The sequence below is a fragment of the Protopterus annectens genome, chromosome 11.part0, assembly GCF_019279795.1.
Source record: "Protopterus annectens isolate FY-2018-M chromosome 11.part0, PAN1.0, whole genome shotgun sequence".
Lineage (NCBI taxonomy): Eukaryota > Metazoa > Chordata > Ceratodontiformes > Protopteridae > Protopterus > Protopterus annectens.
Window position 1 is genome coordinate 394,348,426 of NC_056745.1, and position 23,037 is coordinate 394,371,462.

The 23,037-nt window shown below is 36.9% G+C and overlaps 1 protein-coding gene across 4 annotated transcripts in view; it reads left to right on the plus strand.

The window, feature by feature from the left end:
- Window positions 1-23,037, plus strand: part of LOC122815412 (serine/threonine-protein kinase PAK 3) — a 1,296,647-nt gene that overhangs the window by 369,343 nt on the left and 904,267 nt on the right. For all 4 annotated transcript variants that reach the window (XM_044087883.1, XM_044087885.1, XM_044087884.1 and 1 more), the window contains exon 2: window positions 15,341-15,399. The gene's annotated coding sequence lies outside the window, so the exon portion shown is untranslated. The remainder of the gene's footprint in view (window positions 1-15,340; window positions 15,400-23,037) is intronic.

Consider the following 23,037-nt stretch of genomic DNA (forward strand, 5'->3'; position numbering starts at 1 on the left):
AAACAAAGCCCAGGGATCAGCAACTCTGAAACTTGACTACTCTAGTTCAGTAAGGCAGGAAAACAAGAGATTTTTGTTTTATTACTGAGACAAGGAAAAATACAGACAGTAAATGCTATAAATGCTGTAAATCGGCTAGCGCACTTTAATGTGTAGCCTACAGAAACAATTTGCAACAATTAGTAACTTAAAGTGCAATAAACAGTGTAAAATGCAGAAATCACTTAAAGTAGCAGTAAAACAGGCAAAATGCAGTCGCTAGCTTAATAACAGTGGGAAAGCCACAAAAATACTTATATCTGGTAGAAAGTCACTCTTTTAGCTCTCTGCTGCTTGGATCACTCTGCAGGCCACCACGAGGATCTGTGCTGAGTTGGTACAAGCTGGAAAACGTGTGTTTAGCGTGTTTTATAGCAGGGGGCTGAAAGGAGCTAGGAACTGGCCCAAAACGACCAATGGACTACTAGTTTCTGGCTGAAACTTCACCAAATCGGACAAAAAGGCCGCTCAGTGCTTCCCACTCCCACTGGTAATTGTGATTTTATTATAGCATGTTTCAAGTTTTGCTAGGTCAGATTTCTTAATTTTTGTAAGAATTTGTGAGGTGTATAGTAGTGTAGAGATAAGATGGGTTTTTGCTATAGTGGCCTTTGAAGATTTATTTAGAAAGTGTCAATTTTTGTACAGGGTTCCTACTGTTTCGTGAACTTTTTTTATGGTCTGTGATACGTGTATGCCGTATTTTATAGTATGGCCAATGACCACTCCAAGTAATTTTGTTTGGAAACTGGAAAAATAATTGTATGGTTTAATGATGAGATACTGAATGGTGGGTGGGTGTCTGCAGCTCTAGTTGGATAGAAGACCATGAGTTTTGTTTTGGTAGGGTTAAGTATAATCTGTGCATTGTTTATCCAGGTTTCCACAAATGGATATGTATTACCCAGTCAAACATTCCCAGTATACAAATGTCAGTAAGTAAATAAAATAATAAATACAGGATCACAAGAAGGATGTCATTAATGGAGTCACTGGTAGTTCTGTCTGAGAGTGGAACTGAGGGATATACATAATATGCAAGCCATCTAGAGAACTCTTCCAAGCACATATGCAACCTGTGTAAGCAGTTTAATTATATATGCAGTACTCAAGCCTTGTAATGATCATAGAAAGTTTCATCATGTGCAGGACATAGTGCAAGGGAAATGTTAAGAAGTCAAGCAGGTACATCATGTGCAGGCAGCTGTAAGGATCTAGGGCAGGTGCACTGCATATTGATTGTGTGCCTTTCCTTAATTACCTGGACACTGTCAGATTTCCTGTTAGATGTACCTGTGCAAGAAAAGGCCTGACTGGTGGTAGAAATCAAAGCTGCAATCATTCTAGATGAAATCAAAGATGTAACCATTCTTACTTTACTAAAAGTTTATTATAAAATATAGGGAGGCCCCAGGCTTAAACATGAATATATTTCTCCAACAGGCAGTATATTGATTGACTAAAATGTCTTGCAAATTATAGAGGATAGCTGCTTTGGCATACTTCTCAATATTATGTACACCTAGTTGTCCCCCCTCCACCCATGACAAAGGCAGGGAAAGCACTTGCCATTGTAGCCTAGATTTCTCTCCAGCTCGGTGAAAGCCAAGTATATACTTCCAGATCTGAAACCAAAAGTCCCTTGAAGGGGAGGCTGAAACACCGAGAAAAGCATATAGATTTAATGCATCACATACCATGAACCCGCTTGTCTATGCAATTGAAAATCTAAACAAAGTTATTTCCATCTGTACTCCCATTGTAGAAGGCGTTTACTTTCTGGACAATTTTGAGACATATAGGCATAATATAGCAATCACTGGAACTCTGAAATGAAAGAAACATATAGATAATTTGATCAGGGATATCAAAATAAGAGGTAAGCAGCTACCAAGGGAGCTGAGTGTTCATTATTTAATTTTATTGTTCTTTCTTATCGCTGTCAACTCAGTATCCAGATACTGTACCAAATGTCGCTTTACTCCTGAAGTAAAAGAGGCAAAGCATTCTAAGAACTGTCCAAATATGCCAGTAGGTCATCCACCCAGATATACTAAGAGGTCATCTGCATATAAAAGCCATTAACCATCTAAAGAAGAACACTATAGTCTTATTGCAAAATGGTGCCATATAAAATGGAAAGAGAAGTTGGGAAAAGAGACAACAATGCCTAATGTCTCTTTCAAGCATTCTTAGAGAGGAAAGTCTATTTGTCTACTGAGCTTATATGGATGCTCGACACCATTCTTACACAAGAATGAGAAAATCCAAAAAATGTAACATTTGAAATAAAAAATATCCATTGTCTACAATCAAATGCCTCCTGTGCATTGAAACTTGTAAACAGCAGTGGCTTTTGTGATTGAAATGCACCCCTGTGTAAGCAAAGACATTTTAAGTAAGTTATCTGATGAGGACTAACGTCTTTTATAACTATGAAACAAGATTGCTTTATATAAAATGTATGTTTATATACTGGTATCCATCATAATTCCTTCAAGTTATTTTAAAAATATAGAATTTTTAATGGTTAACGATTGCATTGCTAACTAATCCATAAGAATATAGAATACGTACCTTTTTGAAGGAATTGTGGTGTGCAGGTGTGAAATAGTGGCTTCTTATTGAAGATGCCTGTAAAGGTAAACATAATTCATTAACACTGCCACAGTGTATGTAGTAAAAACATACATACCTAGAGGAAAGGGGCAATGCTAAAGGTGAGAGGAGAAAGATGAAAGACAAGTTCAGTAATGTCTGATTCAACTTCTTTACCACAGTGAATCATAAAAACACAAAGGACTAGTAAGGACTATTTCTGGACCATTACATTAAAGGAAAAGTTGCTAGCATGTTTTATTTATTTATTTTTTTTTTAAGCGACCAAGCTTTCTGTTTCTTTTTAAGGGGGTATTTAACTTGCTAGTTATATAACAATTTCAAAAATTCCAGCAGATATGATGTTTTAATGATAAAAAATTTACAAATTAGCATTGTTTATCAAGTTCACCTTGTTTGAACTTTTACTTCCTGAAATTGTATGCATTAATTAGTATTTAATAATATTAACTTTTACTTCTCATCTTGATATGAGCAATTGTTTCCCACTGAAGCATTCAAGTCGGCAAATTACTTATTGGCAACAGCCTAGTTAGATACAATTCTGCTTATTATATTGTATAACACCAGAAACTCTTCAAAAATGTTCTATGCAGTGGTACAATATTTATTTTCTAGTAGGCTGTAACAATGTTTTGGCTGAAAATGAACCTATATTAACTTATCTGCCTACTTATAAATAAATAAATAAATAAATACATACATACATTACAAATAATGAAATAGAAAAAAAGAGAATAAATTCTTAAAAAAGCAAAGCCACACTGTAGAAATCACTACATGTTATTCTGTAATTGGCACCAATCTATGTAACCTGTCAATATTGTATTCTAAGTGCCTTCCCGTATTTTAGTGATTCACCTCTCAGAACAATTGTGTTATGTAAAACAAGGAATAGGCTGTAACAAAATTTTGATATAGGTGCCTGTGTCATTATCTGTAGACTGCTTTTACAGAGCTTCACTAATCTTATTTTAATCTTGAGATATAATTGAAGTCACTGAAATTGAGCCACTTTATGCTGTCAAGAGTTTTCTAGATTTCAAAATAGTGTTGATTGACAAGAAATAAAGAAGCTAGATAAAAAAAGATTAATTTCCTCTCATATGTGGAATACTTTTAGACATCTTCATTAATCTTCTATTACTTTTGAAAAAAATATTTCCATTAGTAGGATTTGTATCCCATTTGTGTGGTTTTTAGTAGATCTCAAAACTGGTGTTGATCAACAATCAATCAATAAATCAGACAGTAAATATTACAGTATTTAAATGCTTATATCCTATGCACTTTACATTTTCAAACAAAATCAATATTCATCATCTGGTATAGCAAGGGTCTTACATAAAGCTGTTAAAGCCAGGGTAAGCAGAGACGTGACTTCTGGCAAATGTCAGTACTGAGAGCGTCTATTACCACTATTTGTTATAGGCTTTGGTGTGCTGAGCAGCAGTACAATTAAAATTCAGAGCCAAGCATGTTCATTTGCATTACTGTCCATCAGACTGTCTGGCTGCTTTATAAGAAAAGAAAGAATTCCCGGCCTATGGCTGTTATGAATAAACATGAACCTAATTTGCACAGTATGTGCTACAAGTATAAGATAGCTTCAGTCAAGGTACACACGTTGAGCTGGTCTAAATTTTCTCCATTATTTTTTAAAGCTCATAAGCAAAAAATATGACTTGAATATATATATATAAGCCTCTGCAGGGTAATGTAAAAATGCAGCACCTTGAAAGATGCTATCAGTAGCGTTCTTGATCAGATATTAGTGTCATTGATCTGAGGTGTAAATTATACCATGCAAATTAAATAAATAAAAATACAGTTATTTTAAGCTGTTTAAATACTTTTGTTAGTAGTTATGCAAATTGTGTAAACATACCTGAAGAACAAAGAGAAAGATGCAATTTCCTAGGTGTCAGAAATATGGATTAAAAGAGACTAGGAGCCAGAATAAAGCAGATAATATAAAAGAATATGAAAGAAACTGCTGTATACAAAAATAATTCCAAAGAATACTGTAGTAAGATTTCATTTCTTTATTATATGAGGTGGCAAATAGAACCCCAGGCATTAATTATTTTCAGGAACTTAGCAGTTTTCATGTTATCAAATTGTCTAAGAAAAACATTTGAATTTAAATGCATCAACAGATACATTTAGGCATATTTTCAAAGTAAGTGTGGTTCCCTGGGGCATATTATAGCAAAGGAGTCTGAATTTTACATATGTACTAATGTGACTCGTACAGTTAAATCAGACGCATGACTATATATTGGGTAGGTAACTGTGACTCAAAACACGCAACCAAAAAACTGCCAGTTCTGAGCAGTAGTACAAATGACAGCTGTGGTAGTAATGCTATGAATGATCTTAACTTAATAGCACAGATTCCTGGTGAGAAATCAGTTTCATATAAGTTTGAACTGGTAGTACAACAGTGTCATTACAGAACTGCACAAAAGGTGATGTCTTGATGTTATTTATTTAGGCTAACACAAGGTATTTCACTTTTTCATGTTGGACGTTCAAGAGAAAAGATGAAACAGGGTGGGTAAGAATATGCACCCCACACTGACTGACAAAGTTCTCTGGGTAAGGGCCTGAACTGGCTAGTTCCAGATGAGGACTATCTTAGCCACACAGGCTCTCATGATAAATTCATCTCTATTATGTAAATCTCATGATAGGACAGAGTAATACTTCACTGTTTTTTTGCTTTCTTCATCTAGTTTGTAATTTATCCTCCATGCTCCTGTATGCCGTGAGATATGTTCCCATTAAGAACCTTGCTGGATTATTGAACTAGTTTTAGTTGTGCTATCAATTAGATTAACACTGACTCAAGTGTACACACACACACACACACACACACACACGCACACACACGCACACACACACACACACACACACACACACACACACACACACACACACACACACACCTGGGCCAGGGAATCCAGTGAGATTTCTATCCAACGGGATAAAAGCTATGTCTTCCATTTGTCCTTCTACTTATTTTCCTTCTGGTGAACAAGTGGGTTTTCAATCAATGTATGCATTATAATAAAGGTTTTGTTCTTATCTGATGACAAAAGGGTTTAGTAGTCCACATGCCAGAGTGGGCTATAATCAAAAGTCTGTATTTGTCCAGTAAAAGATATTCTATCACTCATGTATTACATTGGTTTCATCTCTGTAGATGTAGCATATATTACATGGAAGATTTACAGAGATGATGTTTAGTACAATAACGGCTTAGACTTCAGCAGCATGTAAAAGCTATAGGTGTTTTAACTTATTACATCTGAGTGATGCCTCCAGTTGCATCTGCAGTTAACTCCTGCTGACGCCTCTGGACGTCACATATTGCTTGTTCATATTTGTATCAGTAATTCCAAACCATGCTATGAAAAGGTTTTAAAAGACATTAACATAAAGCTTACATAATAGCAAACTCGACTGCATTAATATTTGTCTAGTGCAGGTAAACATATATTAATTGTTGTTTTTTTTTAATATTAATTTATATAGATATAATTTGCACATTTTTCTAAATATCTAAACAACCAAGTAACACAGACAGAACTCCTTAGCCTCACATGAAAGCTCTCAGTTAGATGAATAAAATGCTGCTGACAGTATGCATATAACTTGAGGGGTTGCTGAGATATTGTAAGTTGTTTATGAAATATTACAAATGTAATAGATACTGTGTTTACTGTGACTTATAATATTCAGTTTAAGAGCTAGAATCTAAAGTATATTACTGCTATAAATATAGTTTGTGCTGAAGAGTTTGTCATTTAGAATTCTTTCATAATGCCTATGGTTCCAGAAATATGAACATTTGTTTGAAATGCGAGGACATAATTTGATTCTGTCAAAAGGCTTAGGCTCCGCCCATTGGAAATTACAGCACAAACTTCTTGAGCTCCATTGGAGTAAATGAGTTAAAATGACGTAAAAAATGCAGCACTCATCTAACACCAGCCACAATCACAGCAAAAGTTTATCATGTGTCTGATTTTCTTACACATGCTACACATATCAGTGGTGAGGTTATGCCTAAAACACCATATTCAGTTAGACAGGATATTCTGCAAAGGGTGCTTTTATTAGAAATATTACAGAAATAAAAAAAAGAATGGAGGAATGGAGGAGTTTTACTTTGAGAGGAGAAGGAGTATGCAATGTAAATTCCAAACGTAGGCAGGAATGCAGAGGGTTCAGGATATGTGGGATACAGGCACAGGTTTTAAGTAGATACAATCAAATTGTAGATCGGGAAGGATGTTCTCTTTAAAATATGAAGGTCATTGTGGGACTCTAGATTCACATGAGTGAGGGAGATATTCCAGAGGCCCTCTATATAGATAGTAGTAGTAAAAAATGTATATCTGTAAAGTAAAATCTGAATTTTATTTCTTTGCAATGTGGACAGACAGCCAGGTGTTCTACGTTTTGGGCCATATACATATTGAAATCTTTCAAGAACAGTATTATCTGCAAACGATCTCATATGAATACATTATTAGTAAACAAATAATAGATCTGTGTTTAAGTAGCTGTATGCACTGTGCTTGTTATAATCACTTAACTACAATGGGACTTTTCTACTGGCCTGTTACCATCCATGTATTCTCTGTATAACCACATGCAACTTTCTGATGGTATTACCCCATAGCAAATAAAATTCAGTTCCTAAATTAGCATTTAAAAATGTCATCTAGCCTAATTAATGTATCACATTCTACTTTCTAACATGTATTCATTTTTTTAAATTCTCACAAACTAACACCTCACCCTTCCATATAATTTCCAGATCTGTGGAATCTCACACATATACATTACCTTACTGGTCACTGCTACAGTGTCCATATTGAGGGTGCCTCTATTCTGTGATTAAATCTTCAGAATATAGCCAGAAAGGGGAAAACTGGAAAAGAGAAGCGAAGAAGAGAAAAGAAAAAAATACATATTGGCAACCCCAGCAGTAAAGAAACCCTTATATAAGTTTAAGATGCCGCATTCTATATTTAATAGGAGGGGCATGGATTATACCCATGTCTCATACTCAGTTACCATTGTAAATAGGGAGGGAAAAACTCCTCACTGATCCCTCATACCCAGTTACCATTGCAAATGGGGAACGAGAAATTCCTGACTGACTTGCTCAGGGTACATCTAATAGGCTTGTCTCTCTTGACATTCCCCCTTCCTCACAGTTGCCTGTCTTTATACCTTCACATCTACTCCCGTAAAGGCTCCCATAACCAGAGCAGGATTATGGTGAAATGGTGCCTTAGCCATGGTAATGGACCAGTGCCCCATTATTTGTCTTTCTCTCCCCAGTTGTCATACACACTGTCCAAACCTGTTGGTGCACAAACAATTTTCTTCTTTTACAGTGGTTAGAGATGTGTATTCAATTTAATTTAAAACTTTTCTTTCAAATTTTATAGCACAAACACTGGCCATTTGCTAAGCAAAACAGTTGCTCATTGAAAATGGACCTAGCTTTAGCAAGAGTAAATTTCTGTTGAAAGCAGACTTAGCATGAGCAACAATAAACTTCTCTTTCCTTGAAGCTCACATTCATCGAAAATGCATTGAAACTCTTATTCATTAAAAATACATCTGGGCAGTGGTGGATTAAGTGTACCTTGGCCCTGGTATGTTTTGAAACCACAGGCCCCCTCTATACATTTCTGAACCACGCATGAATGTGAGTGTTCCTCATTTAAACTTCCTGATTGTTTTAAATTATATTTGTAGTGTTGAACATTGTACCAGTAAGCAGTGAAACAAAATGTATGAACCAATAATGAAAAATATACTCATTTTAGAACATTTTAACCACAAAAGTCCACTCACACTGCTATTATAATAGACGGATATCTGTACTCAACAATTATGGCCTCTAAATCGATTACACATCAACGAAAGTTTATCTATACTTATGGTACAATCTGGTGATTCCACTTCACTTTGTCAGCTTATCAGGGTTAGTCATTTTTATCTACAGACATCTGCCAAACCAGCAGTTATCTCTATATTGTTGAGTATATCCTTCTCTGGTATCTGTGTCAAAAGAAGCAATAATAATAATGATGTCCAAAAATCACCACACACACACACACACACACACACACACACACACACACACACACACACACACACACACAGACCAGCATCTCAAAGCCAGATTAAAGACTGTTTGAAAATAACCAGATAGCAGCATATGGTACTTTCATCTGCAGAGAGCCCCTTACCCCCTAATTGTTATGTAAATTACATGTACTTTATCATTAGTGTTGATTAGTGAGGGCATAAGAAATAACCACCTGACAAGGTATGCTAAGTCAGTACGCACACTCCCTGCAGAAGTACAAGCCATCTGAATAATTCTACATTAAAGAGAACTATTACTAATGAAAAGAACTTTGCATTTCTGTGCTTAACCTACAAATGCAGTGCTTGCTTCCCTTGAAGAATAAATTGCATTAAAAAAAAGGTGAGTTGGTGATATCACCTGAACTGAATCAGCTATGCAAAAGGAGATGGCTAGCTGACAAATAACGATAGGTTCACTCATTACAGGTATGACCTACATTGAATGGTAATAAGGATGTATTATTGTAGCATACACCTCCAGAGTCAGAACCGGATTGTTGACAAATGGGGCAGTTTTGCTAGGTAATGAATCAGGCCCTCAGCAACTGTAGCAATATCCCATTATTGGTTGTCTCTCCTCAATTACCATAAGTAATGTTCAGACTTGTCAGGGTACATACTATTGTCTTATTTACTTTTACAATTATTATGCAGATTTGGATTTGTTTTATAACTACATAAATTTTTACAGATAACACTGACTTTTCTAAACATTGATAACAGACTTAGCATGAGAACAGTATACTTCAATCCTTTGAAAACTGATATCTAATGAAAATGAATCTGTAAACCACTTAAACTACAAGATAACTGCTGGAATTTATACTCATAGTATATAGTGATGTACCAAATAAGGTCTGTGTGAAGGGTGCAGGAATTCAAAAGACAGATGTACAACACATTTGCTGACAACCTGGGACAGCTCACTAGATATGTGTCCCTTTTCAAGAGCAGCCCAGGAGTACTGTCTGGTGAAGTAACTTGGCAGAGTCACACAGAAGACAAATGAAGGGAGAGTGAATCAAGTCATGTATTACAGGAAGCATCTCTTTAACATCTTACAACATTACTCATCTGCATTAAATGCTAGACACACTGTTGTAGCCCAAACATGGTGTATTTCACACCTGTGTGCCTGCAAAAAATAAGCAAAATTAAAAATGTTTTTATTGTTAAAAAATCAACATTAGACTTCATGCTGTCCAATTTATTTACAGCTATATAAAAAACATACTGTCAACATTAAGGAAACCAAGGACCACATCCAAAAATCATGGCACACACGGTTTTGTTCCTGTTTACTGCAATCAGTTTCCTTCCTTTACATTATAACTACTCTGGTTCATAGCTACTGGTTACAAGGCTTGCACTCCAGGGGAGCATTGAGGAGTTTAGCCCAAATTTCTAGTTAAGTGACTTACGCAAAGACAGGGCATAAACCCCAAGTAAAATCAGAGATGTTCTGCAAAAGTGGAGACAAAAAGACTCTTCTAAATCATGTAAAGAGTTATCAGAACAGATTTTGCACCAGCATGTGTATGTGTGTTGTAAAACACAAAATCTGCAAAACTAATGACTGACATTTGACTAACTAATACAAATCTATAGTGATTTACTATAAAAAAGTTTATGGAAGCTAGGGAGTTGCTGTAAAAGATTTAGCAATTGGTGTTGAAGATTAAGACTCTTGTCTCCTGTAACCAAGGTACAGGGTTTGAATCTAAGCAAGTCATTTAACTAAACTGCTGTCTCTACCTGGGGCATTTGTACATACCACACACATTTCAATTCATACTCTAAAGTCCCATACTGAAGCCTCCCAACCATTTATCTATGCTGTTCTAGCCATCCACGGTTATTAGTGCAAACCCACCCTCAAATGATGGCCCAACATGATTACTTAAAGCAAAAGCATAAAATCAGAACTAAGGTATCAGCATATCAGCAATTTAATTTGGAGGAGAACAACAAGGAGAATAACTAGAGAAGGAACAGCTTGAAAACTGAAAGTGAAGTGAATAATGCATAAATAGTAACAGGTAAACAGAAATGGAGTGAGGCACTACAATGCAAATGGTGTTTATTTGCTGACCTACTTAAGTGCAGGAGAAAGAGCCAGTAGGAAAAAGAATACTTAAAAGGCTACAGAAAGTTTAGCTAATCCTATGCTACAATCTGGTGATTCCACTATGCTGGTTCAACCTAGTACCCAGGTAAACTCATTTCCTGATTTCATCCTGTTCTCCACTGAGAAAATGTATTCCTCCACCTCCTGAGGATACAATCTGAGATGACTGGCTAACTAGTAAAATGCACGCTTGGTATCTCTCAAACCCAGAAGCAATTCTTGAGATCCAAAATCTCTGATGTTGAAAATGAACTTTTTTTAGATTAGCCACACTGCCATCCATTACTTCTTTCTTTGTACTATTGGGCACTATCCGTATCAAAAATGTGACCCATCCAACCCAATTCCTGCATATTACATGCCATACTCTAAGATTAACTGATTCTGCATTTGGTTTCTTGCATTTGTCCACTTTCTGCCTTCAATGACAGACTATAGGGGCTGTATACTTTTTGCATTTCTATGCTATAGACACCTTAGCCAGTATCTTTAATAAACAAAATAAAAATATATACCTAACCTTAAGTGGAATCATGTTGATCTATTGACTGCTACTGAAAAAAAAAATTAATTATCTTAACAGAGCATTCATATTTCATGTGAGTACACTCATGAAAGGACAGATTCAATGAAATAAAAAGATGGAACAGTTTTGATGATTTTAAAGAAAACTCAGGGAAGTTCAGAAAAATATTTTTGCAGAATTGGTGGTAGATGATTAGAATAATCATTAGCTAAAGATTGCACTGCTAGTAACAGTGATAGTATTAAATAGAAGTTTATTGCACAGGCTGTATCATTGCCATTTATTTTATATTGCATCAAGGTTCATTGGTTATTTGTCTGGTATAATAGTAATAGCCTAACAAATGAAGATTCCACTATTTCTTTACTCTGCCTATATGAGTACACAGCCCAGGGCAAATTTTCAGATCACCATCTGTTCCTCATGCTTAGTATTAAAGACAGCAAGGGGACTACTTTATTTGATGAAGAGTGTGAGCTTCATCCAAAGGAAGGGGACCCTTCGGGAGAGAGAACTATTGTGAAATAGATTATTTTATCTTGAGTTATGGTTATAGATCCTCCATGCAATTGATGGAGGTGTATTGCTGTTGGTATTCTCAGGTTTTCAGAGTTCTAACAGGTTAAACATAATTGGGTCATTCATAGGTCAGTAACAAAAGCTTATAGGAGATGGAGTAATATAATATGGCTCTTATCAAGCTGTATAACATAAGGAGCTCATCTCCCAGTGTTTAGTGGTTAGTATGCACTGTGATCTTTCAAGCTGAGTGATGTATTTGTTTGGGAACTTGACAAACAGGGTATTGTATTTTATTATGGGCATGTTCAGAGATTTGTAGAGGGAGCAGTAATTTCCTTGGATCTACAGGATATGACCTTAGTAATTTGTTAAGTCAGGTTGAATGATTTTCAAATAATGCTTGAAACATGGTAATCAAATGAGAGTTCAGAGTTCACAGATGTGTCTGTTAACAGTTTCATTTCTGAGGGATATAATGTCTGTATTTGATGCAGGAGTATTTTGTTTCCCCGCAGAGTTTGCATTATATGTTTAACACTACACCTGTATGTCTACTTAATTACTAGTGTGGTTTAGGCCATTTTGCAGACTATGGATAGCTGTTGGAGTGTTAATGACAGTGCTAAGTTTACAGTCATCAACAAATTTTGTCAGCCATAGACCCTGGCACCAGCTTGAACATTAGAAACATATATTACAAACTGGAGAGAACCAAATTCAAAGCTCTGGGGAAGCCACTAGTGACAGTTTTTCAGAGGACAGTGTGTCACCATCCCTCATTGTGGGGGTTCTTTCAGTGATCCAGTTTTGCTGTCCATTGCATGACACAGGAGATACTATATAGGTAGGTGGGCTTTCCAGTATTTTCAGCTTGCGGTATAGTGTCAAAGGCTTTATTGATTCAGACTCACACTTTGTACTAACTGGCCATTGCCAAGTGCTTCATTCACTCTTTCAGAGACAAACTGACTTATTGTCTGTACTCACAGAGCTAACAGTTTTGGTTTTGCAGAGGTCAAACTTGGATGACTGGATGAGTGCTCATAAATTTACTCTGGGATTTAACCTGTTTTGCCTATCTTGAAACAGGGGTACAGCATGAATGGTGGGTATTGGCAAGGTGTAAATGATCTTTTGATTCCATCACCTTGTACTTCCTGTGATCCACTTGTGGAATGTGGGAACTGTGGAGTAATGAGAGGGATGTAGGTGAAATAGTGGGAACTATATTTACTTACAAGTATATTAACAATATCCCTTCAGTTAAAGTGGGTTATTCTGTTAGAGGCTAGCTGTGCAATATCGAATTATATTTCTGAGAAACCAAACATAGTTAAAGAAAGGCTTATGATTATCTTTGAAATTGGTTAGAATATTTATTTCATACTTGGCATTACAACATTTGATTTTATGTCTGAACTCTACATACCTATTTGAGATCGTTTTTATAATAAAGTGATATTAACTTAGTCTCTATTTTTTTTATTTATTATATTATTTACTAACACTGGGCTTCCACCTTAAGAAATGTTTGTTAAATTTGCAACGATACTTATATGGGTTGGTATAAATGTTTCATTGAAGGACTTAAAGTGGGATTAAAATCATTACTAGAAACAGCTGCTTTTGTTGCAGGGTACCCAAGGTGATCTTTTAATTTTTGTTTAGTGGTTAGAAGAATGTTTGGAAGGTGGCCATAGAGAAATCCTAGAGTACAATAAGGTTTGATGAAGTCTCCATCTTGGGTTCTTAAGGATAATAGCGCAGGCTGATGGTCAGTCCTGCTGGGGGAAACATTGACTGTGGAGCAGGCAGAGGTTATATTTAAAATAATAAAGTCAATAAAACTGGAACCTGTAGACTCAAGATGATTGTGTTAAACTCGATAGCAAGGAACTTCTACTGGCTGTTGTATATTTTACAGTCAGCAGGAGAAATAAAAGGAGTACTGTGGTTGTAATAATATGCTATTTGAACTTGATTACTGATGTTGTGCTGTTTAGAAGTTTGAGGTTATTGTCATAAAGAATTCGTTACAATGTAAAGGGATTGTGCATAAGTACATGTATATCCATACCATTGCCAGATGTTCAGACCATTTCCTAGACACTAAACCCATGTAAGATGAAGTGTTCTCATTATACTGAAATCATGTATGCAAATATGTATCTGTTCAAAGGTCAGGAAAGCCTCAATGTTAGTAATTTTATTAGCATTGAGTACTATTAAGTTGACAGAGACATAATAAAAAAAGGAGTTAACACTAATATTTAAGTTATTTAAGTTGTGTTGCGTTGAAGAAAACCTTCACATATTAGAATCAAATTCAGGAAGTTCTTCAGTTCTTGTTGTTTGTGATGCAGCGTATGCAACTTAGTGTTACACATACGATATTATGGAAAAAAAATCAAATGGGCACTGCATATTGTAGTATTCTAATGAAACTGGCCCAAATAATGCAAACAAGTATCCTGGTCATGTTATGTAAGATGATATATTTAAAATTTACATGAATGTAATGGCGTACAGCAGCACAGATTTATGGTGAAGGGCCTAAAAATATAGTCTGTACACAAATGTACACATATTTGTGCATGTGAGTATAAGTGCATTACAGTGCACTGCATATTTCAGTTAAAATGTGTAATTTTTTACCTTTGGAAATACAGCTGCAAGAATAATACAGTACAATAATAACTACTATATGTACAAATAAAATGAAGCTTTAATGTGCATTCGTATGCAATGTACAATAGGCAAAGTTATTAATATAAGAGATACATTTTATATTAAGCTATACAAATAGTCTTAAGCATAATTTCAGATTGCACAAGTTGGTATATATTTAGAGTATTTTTTTCTAGTAACATGCAGTGTAGAGTATTTTCATTAATATGCAATATAACTTTTTCTGGAAATAAGGCCGTCTTTATAAAAAGAAGTATAGGCTAACTACAGGATTAGTTTTGTTCAAACTAGCCAAAAGAAAAGATGACTGCGAGTGTTGTCAGAACATGGTGAATTGTAAGGTTTAAATTTTATGCTTCATTCATGACCAGTAGGTCACAAGTCAGTACCAAAGGAGCAAAGCAAAATGTCTTTCTGATGGAAAAGTGGTCACCTTTGAGAAAAAAAAATGGTCTAATTTTATTATAAAAAGAACAATAAATTGTTAGCTGCATATGCGTTTTGTAATGCTGTCTAATACTGTGGCAGACTTTTTCCTAAATTATGCAACACTGCTGTTACAAGCAGATGAAAAAATGTCTTTATAAATTCATTAAGTAAACTGAAGTGGTGATTATATTTTGTTTCTGCCACAGATTGGTACCCCATGTGAGGATCAGAGGAAGTTTGCTGATGGTCTGCTCACAGATTACAGGTAGGCATTGCCTTTTTAAGTTATAAAATGTTTTGTTTAAGTATGGGATGTCAGCTGTATATTGAGTTGCTGACGTCTACTGATCCAGGTGTCTTCCTGTAGCTTCTTCTAGTCATTTTGATGGAAATCACAAATGTATGATACATATTACATAGTTTTAATACTAGTCCTAGGGATATTACTTCTCTTAAGTGGAACATAGTATACAATATAAGCATATTTAAAATGTTTGGGTAGAAAAAAAATGGTATTGACTCACTTTGTCCAGAGGAAAAGGACAAGTGAAAACTTAAGAACCTAACTATGCCAGTGAGATGTTAACAAGAAATACATGCAAGTAGACTTGCAGGAAATATAGCTGAGTTTAAATTGGATAGCATTCAATAAGTGTATATAGTTATGCAATGACTTTTTTATACATCTGTCAAAGTTTTCACACTAAGTGTGAGTGAAAGAGAGTATCCTTAGTTTAATGGACATAATATGAGTGAAGTTTAATTTGTGGAGTATGTGTTATGAGTGCCTCAGTTTTGTTTTTACTAGGTTATGTTTCAGGATGGTGGGATTGCACTTGCGGTTTGATTGCTCCTCAGATGGCACAACCTTATTGTCATTGCATATGCTTCTGTGGATTACTCTGTAGAATACTGTCACTTTTTTCCCGTAGGTGTACTGAAAGATGTAAGTATATCCTTTGGAAAAATTACCTTTCTATGCCCATGGTTCTGTAAAGGCTGCTGTCAAGATTAACGTTCCTCTTGTGTTTCACAGTGTAAGAATATCTCAGTTTGAGGAGTTGGAGGATAAGCTCTCATCGGGTAGAACACTGGCTACTTCATGCTGTCTAGTTTAATGAGAGCCAGATTAGCAGACTGTCAACAGTAAACAAAACAAGGACATCAAGGTTTGTACCCAAAGAACATGGCTCATATGACGATATTCCTGATTATTACAATCAATTTATATTACAATCAATTTCTTCCTTTACTCCATAACTACTTTTAGTGTTGGAGGAAAACACACACACACACACACACACACACACACACACACACACACACACACACACACACACACACACAGGCACGGACATACATGAAACATCAGTTACAGGTGCTTGTTTGCTTATATGTTTGTACACTTCAGATATCTACTTGAGAACAAGTGAATTAATACATTCATAAATAATGGACTAGAAATATATCTAAGCTCACTGCTGTCAAGACTGTACAGTGGAACCCTTGACATCTTCCCTACACTCTAAACTTCTAAGCTCAAGAATCTGATTTTAAATGCTAACATAGTTACTTTGAATAAAATGTTTTGCCTTAGCAAACATTTTCTGAACAATGCAAAGTCTGAAACTCATGGCCATCATTATTTAATGGCTGCCAACCATAAATGTTTGCCAGAAAGACACAAATTTTACAATGAATAGACAAAAAGAAAATGTCTCAACTTCTTTGCTGCAGAATTCTGGAGAAACAAAAAATAATGAGGGTGAAGGATCCAACTTTTAAATATTATGTTCTTTTATCTGCTTGTTAAGCAGGTAAACTCACTATACAGCATTCCTTTTTAGGGGTGACCTAGCAGCACTGTTTGAGTGACTTTGTCAAAAGCACACAGTTGGTAAATGCTTATGGAAGGATTTGAACTCCCAACTTTCAACTTCAGGAAGCAGTTTTTTAGCATCTCAAAGCATTGATTGACAGACAACTCTAATTAATTTGAAATGCGTTTTCTAAACAATAGCTATGAAACTCTGACTATCATTACTGACTGACAGCGATCCTCAGCAATTTACCAGAAGTCGAGGAAATGAATGCAGATTTAGCAGTCAGTGCAGCAGATGAAAGCTCTAAGCTGTTAATGAGCTGTTTCCTATAGTCCACTACAGGTTAGGACTCGTTCAAGATCCATTTGCCTAGTGTAAGACTGAACAAGTCATTTAACCACGCAATGCTTTGATAACAAATAGAGCAACAAAAAAAAGAGCAAATGTATTTTCTGAATCTGTAAAATCCACAATGATTTACTTTAAAATGTGGCTGTGAATATTTAGTAGATGTGCTTGGAAGTGGAGGAATCTTGATTTTTGTCAAGTCCAGCATGGTGCAGAATCCTGGTGACAGGATCAGATTCATGAATGTCTACACTAAGTGTACATGATCTTTTTTCAAGAACATCCCTACTGCAGTTTTTGTGCTATCTATTCACCCAGAAAGATTACACTTAGTGTAGACCATAGTCTGTGCATTGTTTTAGCCTTTATGAATCCCCCTAGATATTTAAAGTTTCAAGAAAATCAGTAAGAAAACTAAAGTTAAGAGAAAGAAGGTAGGAGATGTGTTGTTTATTCACTCAAAATGGTGTACACTTAGTGTAGGCATTAATGAATCCTGCCTATAGTTAGGCAGTAGTTGAGTTACTTGACACTAATATGATTCAGAATACAAATAAAGCCTGTTCTAGATTCTGACTTTTAAAAAGTAAAATACTACTTTTACTACTGTTAAAACAACTGCTACTCCTACTACTTTTACTTCTACTGCTACTACTATTGCCACTTCTACTACTGCTACTACTGCTACTACAACTGCTACTCCTACTACTTTTACTTCTACTGCTACTACTATTGCCACTTCTACTACTGCTACTACTGCTACTCCTACTACTTTTACTTCTACTGCTACTACTATTGCCACTTCTACTACTGCTACTACTGCTACTACTGCTACTACAACTGCTACTCCTACTACTTTTACTTCTACTGCTACTACTATTGCCACTTCTACTACTGCTACTACAACTGCTACTCCTACTACTTTTACTTCTACTACTATTGCTACTTCTACTACTACTAAAGCTATTAATGCTGCTATTACTGCTACTATTACTGCACTAGTATTACAACTACACTACTTGTATTGTTACTACTAATCTTAATATTTTTAAGTGTATGCCATGCCTTCATATTGTACTTCTATTTATAATACATCAGAGAACATTAACTTCCAAATGGTTCTCACTGACAAAGCGCTATTTTAAATTAGTTTGTACATTTCCAAATGTTAAAATTGTGTGTTCTCTCTATTCTAAAGAACACGGTTGTAGTATTATAAAAAAATCATAATAATATATTTAACTGTGTTTTCGGAAAGCTGTATGGGTTGTATTTAAGTACAGAAGCAATGTCATGCATGTCATAGTAACTTAGTTTTAGGATTTGTGTTTATTTTGAATGTTCTTGTTATAGATGCATCAGAAACAGTTTTATATTAAAAATAAAAGTGGTTATGCGGAATTTAACCATTTGTCTTTTTATGAAAATTAAGAAATCTTGAAAGTTTTAAAATGTATAGGAAAAGATAATTATCTAGTTACTGATGTTATCAGAATTGAAATGCATTGTCTGGAAATTAATATGTGCATGATGTGAGATGGTAAATACTCTATGTATTCTATATTCTGCCTACAAATCATTACTTTTCTTACCTTAGAATACACAGACTTGTTTGCTGCAGTATTACTTAGTTTAAAGTGATGGAAAAGTAACTTTTATGTACCCACTGAGAAAATGCATTCATGATGAAAATTATCTAGCAAAGTATTGCTTAGCTCTGATAAACATACTACACCATTAATAAAATGAAGATTTAGTTACACAAATTTCTTTTAAAAATTAAAGTAAAATTCAGCTGCATGCAGATTTTCAATGCAGAATGTGCAAAGTATAGTTCGGAATGTCCTTGCTATACATTACCATATTATTGATTCCAGTCTGCCAGTCTTATAACTCAAACTATAGGAGAAAAAACTAGGCATGCTTAATTATGTCAACATTCTGCAGCCAGATACAACTGAGAGTAATATGACTACCTTAGAACTAAAGAAATCTATTTTTCACGCTATCTCTGTTTTCTGAGTTATGTTAACATCGTAAAACCACTTTAACAGCTTATGATAGAAATGTTAAGTTTTCCGCAAAATGGCAGTCAACGGGGCTTGACATATTGACTTTATCTTATTTTTCTTCAAGCCTTTCTCATTCTCATAATCCATTTCAAGTCTGCTTTATATGAGTCATGCTATCATAAGGAAGTAGTGGTATATTCCCATGCTACTGACATATACCTGGCACTTGCTCACTAAAGCAATTATATAAGTCAGCTCTAAAAAATTAAAAGCACTACACCCTCACAAACTCTCCTTGAGTACCTTGTTCCCCATTGGCCCTTTTTTTCAATTATAAAGGAATTCCCAATACTATTCTAGCATGTCCAAAGGTCAGTTGTCAATCTCCTCTCCGGTCCAGCTGGTGAATCTGGGAATCTTGAGGCAATGTTACAACTGCCTCATGTACACAGACAACCCTCTCCTCCTCCCAACAAATTCCAACACATGTGAGAGATGCGACCATATAGCCAAACTGGAGGCTAAGCTCTCTCAACTCAGTACTGGCGTAACCAGTCAGGAGAAGGAAAACACACTCACTACAATTCCAGTCTCACAGACCTACCACGACAGCAAACCAAACACATAAACACACAAAAACATACTCGGAGGCTCTAAATAAAAATCTGCCTAAGCAGCAGAGACCTCCAAAGCAGACACCCAAGCAACCGCTACCCCAAAAGAAAACACGTGCAACACATAGCTCACAAAGCCAGTGTACCGAACAGTCACAGCCCTTAAGGCTAAACAACACACCTGATACACTTGTAATAGGTGACTCTATCGTCAGGCACAGTGACGTCCCACTCACCAGGCTGAACAAGGAGAAGGTCACGGTGAGCTGCCTGTCAGGCGCTAGGATCCGCCACATAACACAAGCACTCAGGTCACTCCAAGGCAAGTACAAATATGACTCAGTCATTGTCCATGCTGGTGTGAATGACCTGAGACGTACCTCCCTGGACTACATGAAAAGAGACATAGAGGAGCTCTCTGAGCATGTAGCCCAGGCCGGTATGACCCTGACCTTGAGTAGCATCTTACCCTCACCAAGAATGATGCCACAATATGAAGACAAGATGATCAATTTCAACAATTGGCTTAAGTATTGGTGTCATTCAAAGGGGATCCAATGCCTGTCAGCCTGGGATGACATGCTCAACAAGCCACGATGCTTCACTAGGGACGGCTTGCACCTGTCACCCCTGGGCTTTCGGATATTGGTAAAGGCTCTTGCTAACCCCATAGTGCCTTTTTTAGGCAAGGCTCAAAAGACAAACCCACCTCCATAGGTATCACAAGGGATAGAAAACTAAGAGTAATGCTACTCAACGCCAGAAGTCTAAACCTCAAGATGCACGCACTCCAAACTCTCCTTAGCATGGAGAACATCGATATCTGTGCAGTAACAGAAACCTGGTTCAAGGCTCCCGAGAGCACCCCAGCACTACCAGGTTATACCACATACCATGCTTTTTGGCCCCAAAACTTGGACCGAACCACAAAAGGAGGGGGAGTATCAATATTCGTCAAAGATACCCACACCTCCAGGTTGGTGGCACAGCATGAAGCATCAGAGACTATCCATGTGCAACTAACTGTGGGTAAAACTGCCTTCCAGTTTATAGCCTGCTACAGACCACCCACCCAAACACAGGAACCCCACTCGGCCTTCCTGAGAATACTGGAAAATATGAAGGTCTCTCCAAACACCATTATATTGGGCGACTTCATTTACCCAAACATAGACTGGGAGCATTACTCTAGCTCCAACACCCTAGCCAAAGGTTCCTAGAATTTATAAACTCAAATGCTATGGAACAACTTGTTACCACTCCCACAAGAGGGGAAAACATACTGGACCTGATCATCACCAACATGGGGACACTATGCTCCAGACCAGAAGTGTATCCCTCACTGGTAAGATCAGACCATAAACTAATCTCACTGGATATTCACATCCCGACCCCACCCCCTGCCCAGAAAACCACAGTGAAAAACTTCTCTAAAGCAAATTTCACACGCCTCAAAACCGAGGCGAAATTCTTCAAAGCCCCCAGGCCTGTGGAAAATACGGCCCAGACCGCAGAATCCTTTATAAACGCATTCTATGAACACCTTCAGGAATGCATGGATCATGCAATCCCAAATAAAACCAAGACCCAATCCTCCAAAGGCAGATGTCCTGTCTGGTGGACCCCAGCCATAAACAAACAATACAATAGAAGGAGGAAGCTACTACATGATAAAGCAAAATCCCAAAAAGGGAAGGCATCTCTGATCAGTATTAGCAAAAAACTACGGGCACTCATAAAATCGTCTAAGGCCAGCTTTGAGAGAAAAATTGCACAGGACACTAAGGATAATCACAAGGCTTTCTTTAGTTATGTTAGGAACCTGGGTGGGAATTCCCAGATATGCTCAGAATTAGTCCAAAATGACAAAAAATACACCGAGCCCACAGACATTGCCAACATCCTAGCTGACAGGTTCAGTGCAAACTTCTCCCCACCAAAAGGGCAAATATCTATCCCAACAGAGTGCTGCCCCCCTGACATCTCAGATGCTCAGGTAAGAGCCACCCTCTCCAAAGCAAAAAACACAGCATCAATGGGACCAGATGGTGTCCCGGGCTGCGTCCTACATGGACTCCAAGAAGAGCTAAACCCAAACATAAAACTACTGTTCAATCTTAGCCTTACTACAGGATATGTACCCAAAGAGTGGCGTACAGCAACAGTGGTCCCTCTCCCCAAAGGTGGTGCCTCAATGGATCCTGGAAACTATCGCCCCATAAGCCTGACTAGCTTGGTCTGCAAAGCTATGGAAAGGATCATCATGGACCTCAAAAATAAAGATATTGGGGACCTACAGACACTGGACCTTACCCAGTTTGGCTTTGTTAAGGGCAGATCCTGCCTCTTAAACCTGGTCGATTTCTTTGAAACAGTCACCAAGGCCATTGACGAGGGGAAAGTGGTCCACACAGCCTACCTGGACCTCGCAAAAGCCTTCGATACAATACCCCACTCGGGCATTATAGATAAGCTCACCAGCTTAAATATAAACCCCTATGTCACTAGATGGGTTGCAAACTGGCTCAAGGACAGAACCCACATGGTTAGAATTGCTGGAGCCATGTCAGACTCCAAACCAGTTACAAGTGGCATCCCACAAGGCTCAGTCCAGGGACCTCTCTTGTTTGGTATATATTTCTCGGCGGTACAGGCCAACATGAAAGGACTGTGGCTGACCAAGTTCGCAGATGACTGCAAACTGGGCGCCATAATCAACTCTCCAGCCAACACAAGCATCCTCCAAAAGGGCCTCATAGAAACAGACAACTGGTGCCACAGCCATGGCCTCAAGCTAAATGCCAAAAAGTGTATAGTCATCCCCTTTGGCAAGAACAAAGTGCCCACAAATTACCACATAGGTGGTAATCCATTAAGTACAGAAGAAGTCATTAGGGACCTGGGGACCCAAGTTGATAGCAATCTCTCATTTGGCAAACACGTGGCCAAAGTGGTTAGAAAAACATTTTATATAGCCCACCTAATCATGAAGGGATTCACATCTAGATCAGGGGAGGTCATCGTGCCTCTTTACTCATCGCTCATCAGGCCCATAATTGAGTACAATGCCCCTTTTGGGATGTACCTTACCAGACACCTGCAGCAA